Below are 10,978 nucleotides of genomic sequence, written 5' to 3'. Positions count from 1 at the left end.
CACGTCGTAGTGCTTGGTTTAGTACTACGTAGTGCTTGGTTTAGGCGGGAGGATCACTCAAGGTCAGGAGTTCAAAAACAGCCTGAGCAAGAGTGAGACCCCGTCTCTACCAAAAATAGAAAGAAATTAATTGGCCAACTTAAAATATATACAAAAAATTAGCCAAGCATGGTGGGACATGCCTGTATTCTCAGGCACTTCGCAGGATGAGACAGGAAGATTGCTTGAGCCCAGGAGTTTGACGTTGCTGAGAGCTAGGCTGATGCTACGGCACTCTAGGCTGGGCAACAATGTGAGGCTCTATCTCAAAAAAAAACAACATATATATATATATGTGTGTGTGTGTATATATAATTGATTAATAGGTTTAGAGTTTTGATTTTAAGTAGAACTCTTACTAAATTCTTTATATCTATATATACATGCTATATACATCATCAACTGGAACATTTACAGGAAGCTTAGTTTCACAGTTTTATTGGTTTTTTTTTTTTTTTTTTTTTGGAGACTGGGGTCTGGCTCTATGGCTCAGGCTGGAGTGCAGTGGCACAGTCATAGCTCACTATAGCCTATAATTCCTGGGCTCAAGTGACCCTCCCACCTCATCCTCCTGAGTAGCTGGGACTACAGGTGTTCACGACCTCACTCAGCTACTTTTCATATTTTAGTAGAGATGGGGTGTTGCTATGTTGCCCAGGCTAATCTTGAACTGCCAGCCTCAAGAGATCCTCCCGCCTTGGCCTCATAAAGTGCTGGGATTAGAGGCATGAGCCATTGAGCCCAGCCCTGCTTTATTAAATTAATAAAATGATTAAGTAATCGTGAAGGATTTATTTATTCAGACTTTTATCTTTTAATCTCCCAAATCCGCTCTTCTTCTGTCTCCCTCATCTTGGTACACAGAAACTCTTTCCTTCTCTTGCTGTCATCCTTGAATCCTGTTTGTTTCATGCCCCACATTAACTGCATCAGCAAGTATTCAGCTGTACCTTCAACACACAACCAGAATCAGACCACTTTCCTGCTCCTCTACTGTTATGACTCCTGTCCAAACCACCTTTACAGTTCTCCTAGATTATTCCAAGCCCCCTAACTCATCTGTCTCTTTCTTCCCTTGCTCCATGATGGTCACTTCTTGCATATGTGTATCTTTTGCTGAATATATTTCTGTTGGTAACGAAATTGGAATTACAATAGTTGTATCACAGAGGATGCTTACATTTAGCTTTAGTAGATAGTGCCAAACAGGTCCCTATTTGGTTGAACCAATTTACCGGCAGTGCAGCTTGATAGCAACAGCAATGAAAGTAGTTGTATGAGGAGAGAAAACACAGCCCCAGCGCATTCATTTGTCCTCACCCTTTCATGTGGGACATGTCTTCTTCATGCCATCTGAATGACACCGTAACATGTAGAAATCTGTGTACCTGTAACCATAGGCAGCAGACCGTGAAGCATGAGTGGGATGTGACACTGAGGCCAGCCACAAGACAGAGCAGATGGGGTCTCATGGGCCAAAATGGACAGGGCTGCCTCTGGTAGGATGTGAGTTCCATGGTGCAGTTCAGGGAGAGCAGGGCCTGGGTAAACCACCATGTGTATCCTTTCCTCCCACTCAGCCCTGTCTACTCAGGATGCCTTTATACAACAGAGTGGTGGTGAGCGTGGACAGGCAAGATAGCTTTTCCAGGGAGCAAGAATCCAGAAAATGGCAACAGGCAGCCTGGCAGATATGTTGGAGAGGGCACAGACCCACCCCCACGCCCTGCTGCCCCGAGGGGGGCTTGTGGACCGCGTGTATGAACATGGGCTTCAGGAGCTTTTCTCTGCCCTCCTGGAAAACTCAGAGTCACTGCCCAGCTGCCAGCAATGTAGGACCCTAGAGTGCCAGGGTCCGGAGCCATTGGGCAAGTGTGTGAGAGTCACGTACAAGTCAGTGTTTGCCAGGCAGGGTTGCTTTGGAAAAAACAAAAAGAAAAAAGAAAAAAAATCCCGTCTTGCCTCACCTTGAACTCTGGTTGCTATATGGCTCAGGGGCCCCTATGATTTTCATGCTCCCAGGAAATTTAGGCTCCCAGCCTTCTTGACCTGGGTTTAAAAAGAACAAAAGTGAAAGCCTCAGAGACTTCTTGAATAGGCTCAGATCTCCAACGATGTCTCCTGCATCGGAGGTCAAAAGAAATCAAAGGCCAACCGAGATTTATGGGGATGGGAAACAGACCCCACCTCTTGAAGGAAGGAGTGGCAAGGTCACAGTGCAAAGGACCTGGCCTCGAGGGATGGGAGGAATTGCAGTGGCCTTTGTTGTCCATCTACCACTGTCTGCTGTCTGTATATGAAATATGAGCCAAAACTTAGAACAGGAACTCATAAAGCGGCAGCAGCCAACATCTAGGAATAAAGTCTGTACTTGAGATTGGAGCTTTATTCAATCTAATGTCCAGTGATGTGAACATCAATTGGTATGGAGTTATTCTCTTCTTTGGGGGATGACTTCCTACCATGATTTCTTATTTATCTGGATATCTTTCAGTGATTCCTTCTCATCTGGAGCAATTTTTGTTTCTTATTTTTCCATTTTCTTTTTCTTATACAATGGCACACCCAGTTTAATCTCTGAGACAGTGGGTGGTTCTTGTGGGTGAGAACCAACCACAGTCTATGCTTTGAGTCAGTAAATGCTGTAAAGGCCTGTGTAAATTGACCTCCCTGCCAGTAGGCGGCCCTTGCGAGAAGGAACAACCTGCAGTGTAGTGTTTAGAACCTGTGACCAGCTCTATTCCCTCCAGAGAAGCATTGGATTGCCCCAGGTGCTTCCAGGTGGGACACTGGACTGGAACTTCAGCTGAGTCCTTATTCTCTGCCACAGCAGAGGTGTGTAGGGGAGTGTGGCAGGGCAGGCTGGGTTGGGAGAGCTTGCCCTCAGGCTCTACAAAAGCTGGCAAGTATCTGTTTCAGCTGGGGTCAAAGGTCTGCTCCCAGCTTTCAGGCTAAGCCACAGGGAAGGGCTGTAGTGGCCTCACACAATCACAAATCTCTCTTCCTTGCCCCTGAGCAATGTGATTCAGACCTCGGAATGGTATCTGGGCTGTGGGCCTGTACCAGGTCCCCAAAGATCAATCCCTGACCATGCCAGGGAGAAGCGTTCTGGTCTCTAGCTGCCCACAGGGTCCCCAAGTAGCTTTGATGTCCCTCTGCCTCGGGACATGCACCACAGTGATGCTGTTGCAGGGCAACTGGCACCAAGGAGGGCCAGCGGGAAGGGAGATCACAGTCTGAGCACCCCTCAGTCTGCTGCAGGACCTCTAGAAGGAAGGTCTCAGCCCCATTCCCTGAGGAAGCTTCGGCTTGGTGGCTCGGTTGTTTCTCTCAGTAGCTACAGGTAGTGAAACCGCACGTCAATATGGGGTACAAGCCAAGAACTGTGGTAAATGCTTCGCCAAAAATAATGATAAATTTAGTTACTGTCCCTCTGTTTGCACCTCTATAATTGCCAATCTGGAGCCATGCAGTTAGTGGTCATAAAGATTCTTAACTTTCTCCATAGATAACATCACCTTTTCCAAACCTAAGGGTAGTATTTAAGATACCTTCCAAGCCCCGTATTCCAGTTGATTGACTGACCCACCAGGACCTGCAGCCCATACCAAGAAACTGACTCACCTAGAATTGAGACTCCAGGGGCTGAAAAAAAACAAGAGGATGATTTCTACATCCCTATGATTTTGCCTCAATTAACAACCCTAATTGCCTAATCCCTTTCCTGCCAAACTTTTGTTAAAATCCCTGTAACCCAAAATCTTGGGGAGGCGGATTTGAGATTTCTCCCATCTACCCACTTAGTGCTATCTAGAATACAGACCTTTCTCTTCCATAAAACCTGCCGACTCAGTATACTGGCTTCTTCTTGTGCAGCAGGCAATGAACTTGGCTGGGCCGCAACAGTAGGTTAAGGGTAAGGGAGTCTGGGAAGGTTTGAGCCCCACTCTCTGTGGAAGGCCTGTTGTGGTGGTTGCACCAACAGAGAGGAGAAACAGTTCCAGTGAACCCTGGTTCACTTGTCTCTCAGCAGCATCCACTGGGGCAGTGGAAGGGGAGTAAAAGGTTCTGAGTAGAAGAAAGCTAGCACTTGGTCATCTCTGTCCCTCTCTCCTGAAGGCAGCCCACCTAGAATGACCAGATTATCGAGTCATGCAGGTATCCTTCGGTTTCCGCAAGCTGGGCTGGAGTTGGGAAATTTTTATGTGATTACCAGTGAGATAAAAACTGAGGGGCTGAGGCCCCCTGGGAAGGATTAAGGTGTATGGTGAGTAGAAAAGCAATATGGCACCTGCTGTCTCGGCTCAGGTCTGTGTTGAGGGGAAATGACCTGAAGGCACCAGACGCTTGGTCCTTCACCCTCGTGAAGCTCCCAGTTCACCGGTGCCAGCAGCTTTTGGGCTTGTGAGCTTTGAAAAACTCTCCAGCAACTTGGGAGCTCACTGACTGCAAGAAACATGGGGGAGGGAGACATAAGCCACTCCACACACCCTATTCACTTGGGAACAGGAGGACTAACTGAGCTACAAGAGCACACCCACATTCTGCAGGATCTAGCAAAACCAATGAGTGAACAGGTTCCTTGTGAAATCCTCAGGGGAAGATATTTCTTGTGATGGCCCAATGAAAGCTTCTATTTCAGTATCTGCTTATGTACATATGGAATCGCCAGAGGAAAACTGCGCTGCATTGAACTAAATTATATCAGAAAGGAATAAGCTGCTTAGGAGCCAGTATGAGTCTCTTTTCTGTTGCTCATAACAGAGCCCCTGAAACTGGGTAATGTAGAAAGAAAAGAAATTTCTTTCTTGCAGTTGTGGAGACTGGGAAGTCCAAGGTTAAGGGGCTGCATCTGCTGAGAGTTCTTTCCTGTTGAGTACTATCAGCAGATTCCGAAGGCGGCACAGAGTGCAACACATCCAGCGGACTGAGCATGCCATGTGCTAGTGCAGACTCTCTTTTACTTTATAGAAATCTACCAGTTCCCCTTTCATGAGGTGATCAACCCACTCATCAGGCCTGGCCTCATGATCCAACAGAACTTAAACATTCCCTCAACACTGCAACTTTCGGGGCTAAATTCCAACATGAGTATTGGAGGAGACAAATATCCCAACCATAACAGTGCCCAGAGGGAAACTTGTAGTAAACTTAGGAGATGAGATGCATACATGAAGAATTAGGATCAGACGTAACATGTTGATTAATACAGAGATATTAGCACAGATGAAAGTGACGAAGTTGAGATGAAAACTATTGGCAAAGTGAACAATGTGTTGTAGGAGGTGGGTTGTGTGTTATGAATGTTTCGGCTAAAAGGAATTAGAAAAAGGAGACTAATACAGACCTGACCAGCACAGAACAGCTCAAGGAAGGAGATGATATTTGACCAGAGACATGCAGCAAAATGTTACAAAAACAATCATAGCTAACTTTACAGGAAGGTTTAATATCTTCCAGGATTTATTCTGGTTGCTGAATGCCAAGGCAGTCCAAACACATAATCCTTATTGGTCTCTACAGTGATTTCAATGTTGGTGTACCCCCACAATTTTTATGATGCAAGTTAGTCCCCAGAGTGAAGGTTTTATATGTAGGGCCTTTGGGAGGTGATTAGGTGACGAGGCTCTGCCCTCACGAACGGGACTAGTTGCCTGCCTTATAAAAGAGGCTGTGGGAGCCTTCTTTCCCCTTACAATATGTGTGGGAACACAAAGGGTGACATGAAGAAGGAAGAGGCCCTGGTTAGACACCAAACCTGCTCGTGCCTCTTGCACTTCGAGAACTGCAGCCTCCAGAACTGTTAGCAATAAACTCCTGTCTTTCCTGAATTACCCAGTGGAAGATATTTTTTTAAAACAGCCTGAACAGACTGAGAGACTGTACCATCATTTTACTGACACGGAAACAGAGAAGAAAAACAACCCTGAAAGATACACAGGTGGTAGGAGGAAGAGCTGTGACAAGAAAGCAAGCAGCCTATGTGGAACCCATACACTCAACTACTCTCTGTGGTGCAAGATGGATAAGAAGTCATAGATAATTTTTTCAGTACAGCCTATGAGCATGAGATGAAGTATGGATAGGAGCAGAGTGACTGTGAGCATAGAATGTGGAGACACAAGTGCACTGAGAGACAGGACCTGGGCAGTGTCCTGGCATCAAGAGAGGCCAGCCATGTTTCCAGCTGCAGAGTGCAGCCAGAGGGAAAAGCATCAGCAACAGTCAGCAATGAGGTGGGAATTCCTGAACGTGGGATTCACACCCACGGCCTGGTTCTTCCTTCACTCCACATCCCATGCGGCTTAAGTTCCCAGATTCATCCCTTCACTGATTGCTGGACAAAGTGTAGAACCACTCCATGTCCCTCCGGATCTTTGCCAGAGTCTTATCCCCAACTCTATGTCTGGAAAGCTCACTAAAAAACATTCCCTGAGCTTCTAAAGGAGCAGCAAGACTGTAGAGGATAAGTTACCTCTAAGAGAAACTAGTTCTCTCCTTTTATGAAAAAAGAAAAAAAAGTCAGATATAATAATTGTATATATTGATGTGGGAAAAACGTGATGATTTGATGTATTAAATGTTGTAGAATGATTAATGCATGTAAATTGAAATATCCTTTACTTCACATACTACTTTTTTGTGGGAAAGATCTCAAAAACAGATGATCTCTGTCACACTGGAATTTTCTAGCCTTTGAACAACATCTTTCCTCATTCCTCCCACTCCACCAGCCTCTACTCACATCTAAACAATGGTTTAGGAAGGTAAGACACCAGAGACAGACAGCTGAATCATTACCCCGATGTAAGTGGCAATACACAACAATCGAGTATCTGTGTCTATTGTCACACTTTCCTAAAGCATAGTTGGGAAGTGATTTTAACCAATCTGATTCTTCTGTTTTTTCAGACGTGTACTTGGAGGACAGTGAGTCCATCTTTCCCAGCTAGTGTTCCTTGTGAGAGTCCAGGCTGGGTAGGGCAACATCATGAAACATTGCAAAGGCACGCCGTGCAGCTTCACGTTTCCCACTCAAAATAATCTTTTCTGCAGATGGGACGGTTATGTCGTTAGAGTGCCATTCCCAGTGGTGCTGCCCAAGTGACTCAAAGTCCACTAACATGGCCAAGTAACTCTGTGTTTCACCTTCCACCTTGGGCACAGATGAATTCAACATTGAAATTCAGGCAACCCTTGGTCAGAGTTGGACTTTTCTGTATATACTGACTCACATATTGAGAGCAGCTCAGCAGATGGCCTCTTCAAAAGGGGGAGGGTCTAGTCCTACCTCCAGTACTCATGAAGCCAGTGACCCTGGCAAATGAAATCTGGAAGCACTTAATCATTTATCCTACAACAGAAGAAATCCATCTTCTAGTGTCTGTGTATGGAAACATGAAGTCAGTCATGTTTGTCAGAGGAAAGACAGCTTATGCTTGAAGCTGGAAGGGTGGGACAAAATATTGAGAGAGAGAAAGACAGGGAAAGGCATCAAATCCAGAAGAGTTGTTTGCGTTCAGTGTTGTGATTAATCCTGGGAAGCTGCTATGATTTACCTGTGGATGGCTTCCCCTGGCCATAGCACAATTATGGAAACCTCAAAGGCATTGATAAAATCGCAAAACCAAACCTTGGGTCCCTGACATCTTGCTCAGCCCATTGCTTTCAGATCCCAAGGACCATATAATTCTTCTTCCTCCCACCCTCTATATCTCTCCATGTGCCCACTTAAAGGCAAAGAACAACTCCCTTCTACCTGGCAGTGGAAAGAGTAAAAGCATGAAAGGCTTCCTGGAGGAGAGGGCAATTCAAGTGGGCCTAGACAAACTGGGTGAGCCGATTTCCAAAATCAGAAATGCCAGGAAACAGGGAATATGGTATGTACAGAGGCTTGGGAAAGAGAACTGGATATGGAGAGATGAGCACAGTTATATAAGCTAAAGTATCAGAAAGGCCTGAGTTATTTAGCTGGGCCTTTAGGTATTGGTTGAGTTTTCCCTTGTAAACCTAGAGCTCAATGTTGGGTTCCTTGTCAATCAATTCAGACCCTCCAATGAAGTTGTTTGTAGGCGGGGCCTTAGACTGGGTGTCCAGGCATCCGTACCACGTGACCAGGTAGATACCGTTAAAGTCTGGATTGTCCTGTGGGGCTTCCGTGGACAGTTTCCCGAGGATATGTGGGAATATGGCGGCACCCGCCTTCCGGGATCAGAAAATGTAAGTTTACTTGGTTTTATTTCTTAATTACGGAGTTTTGTGGTGATCCTGATCGAATCGGGTTTATGATGTGTTGTGACATATTTAAGGGATGTGTGCGATGGGCCAATGGATTGTTGACAGGGAAGCTCCCTAGTCACGTCCGGCCCAGTGTTGTGCTTGATGGAACAACGTGATGAGTGTTTGCGATCATTTTGTTTGTTTAAATGTTGGTCATGGGCACCCCTGCTCCCTCTTCATCCTAAGGTTTTGTGGTGTTTTGAATTTAAAAATGAGGAAACGCTGATGTGATCGACGAGCAGCTCTCAGCCGCATCGCGAAAGGAGGCTGTTGGTCCCTGGCCCCTGAGTTTGCCTTTATTTTATACTGTTCTTGGGTAGATATTATCAACACTTATTTCTTTAAAGTTTTTATTTTGCCACCTTTCGCCATTCGGTTTTCATATCTCTGTTGCTTTAGAGGTGACAAGGGTGGAAGTTACCTCCTGAGGGGAGGTTATGACAGCCGATCCCAGTTAGCTGTCTTTGTGGCCAGTTTAGTCTCTCATTTAACATGATTATATGTTTAATGTAGTCTGTTATGGTTCAAGTTCAGAATTCGTCTCCTTCATATGTTGTGTTCACAAGAGAAAAAAAAGCGTTTTGAATATTTCTACGTGAAATGGGGCAATGGACTTCCAGCTTGTTCACTAAACCCAGGGAATCGTCTGGCCGTGGTCCTTGAACTCTGTTTTGCACTTTTGTATAATGCACTTGTGTATTCAATATCACTGTATTCAGCCAAAAGCACCCCTTAAAATGCTTGGCGGTTTGACACTTTAAGGATATGGAAAGGAGCACTCGGGTTGGCAAGAGCTTATACCTTTAAGTCCCTGAAGGGAATGAAGCCCCCAGGGATCCTATTTATTGTTTTACTTTCTGGTATACTGACTTGGGTTTTTTTCATGACATTGCAATCATTTAAATTTGGTTAAATTTCTTTTGGCTTTGTTGCATAAATATTTCTCAAATGAGAGTATTTTCAGAGTGCATGTTGTGAGGTGATTCATCTGGCTAAGCAGGTGACGTTTTAAATCACGTGATATGGCTGCCAATCAGCCACTTTCTTTCAGATAAATTGGGCCTGGTTTTGCATTTAATTTTACCTGTTCCTCCTCTTCTCTCATTCAATTGTCTCTTGGTCCCAGGGCTCTTCATAAGAGACTTTAAAAGGTTTTGTGTTGATAGAGAGTAAATTAATGTCTGAATGATTGATTGCCTTTTGTTTTCTATCGTAATATCTTCCATGATATAATTAACAATATTGTAGTGTTGTTATCTCTCTACAAATGTACTTTATGTTTCTGTTCTTGTACCCTCTCTTAGCGGATCCATAAATGTACTTTAAGGAAAATGTTGTTGACCAGGGTGGATTGGTAAATGCAGAACGTCATCAATGGGCCCCGTGCTTGATATTTTATGGCAGTGATTTCCCTTAACCATCGTTCATGGCTGTTTTATAGGATTGGGTTTTACTTTGGATAAATGTGTTTTTTAGCATTGTATTAAATTAACTGCGGTCCTGACCCTCATCCGAAGCATGGGTAAACACATTTTCGTTCTTTTAAATGCACAAATAAGAAAAATAACGTTTTCATGGGTTTTGTGCGTCTTGCTTTACGACAGTTCCGGCCTCACGTTGCCGGCTACCTGAAGTTGGACTTGATTTCACCATGAAATTGCTTTAATATCACTGGATTGGTTGAGATTTTAGTCCTTGTGTTATCTTATTTCATCAATGTACCCAAATGAAGCAAGATTTGTGGCATTTTCTAGATCAAACCGCACATATGGACTAAGCTGCCACTTCTTTTATGGCAGTGAATGTCCGGAAGTACTGGTCGCCTGTCACCTCTGCACATTGTTGGGAATTTCAATTCCCACATGAATTGCCTGCTCAATATCATGTTATTTAATCCAATTCTGTCCTGAGGCTTTTGCATAAGTTTCCTTTAAACATAATGGGAAATTTCCCATTTATGAATGAAGAAAGTCACAGATTGAGTGCTTTCAGTAATCTGGGAGTAAATGGCAGTTGCAGGTGACGTTGACAGTTTTGCTTCTGAAGCACAATGATGTATTTAATATACTGTTTTTCTTTAAATGTAGCGTTGGTATCATTTCCAGGTGTTCTTTCATAGAAAAAAAATGATTCATGTGTTTTTTATATGCCCACAAGGTAAAGAGAAATGAATGGTCAAGGCCTAGCCTGGGGAGGACAAGAATTGGGTGGAATGGGCTACTGCTATTGACTGATTACCCCATGACCTGTGGTTCCCTTTCAACGGAGCAGTGGAGCCTCTGAAAGGCACTATTACCTTGTGTTGTGGCACAGTTCCTGCAATCTCTGAGTTATATTGCCTTTCGTGAATTTGGCCTACCTGGCATGGGCTGAATAATTGTGTACTCAGTCCCCACTAGGTACTTTCAGTAGCTCTTCTTTATAAGGGTGATAGGACGCCCCCTCCAGCGCCCTACCTACATTATGAGCTGCCATGTGTGTGCCCCCAGTGGTGCTAGTCTTGCAGATCTGTACAATTGCCATCTCCTTCAGGACCTGTGGTGGAAAATCTGGGACTGGTCAGCATGGGAGCTTGTACCGTGACTAGTGTGGAACTGGAACTAACTGTCCAGAGCATCCAGCCAGGTAAGAACAACCGTCTCTCGTGTGAGATGACAGG

This window comes from Microcebus murinus, chromosome X (genome assembly GCF_040939455.1).
Source record: "Microcebus murinus isolate Inina chromosome X, M.murinus_Inina_mat1.0, whole genome shotgun sequence".
Taxonomy (NCBI): Eukaryota; Metazoa; Chordata; class Mammalia; order Primates; family Cheirogaleidae; genus Microcebus; species Microcebus murinus.
This window is presented reverse-complemented; position numbering follows the sequence as displayed.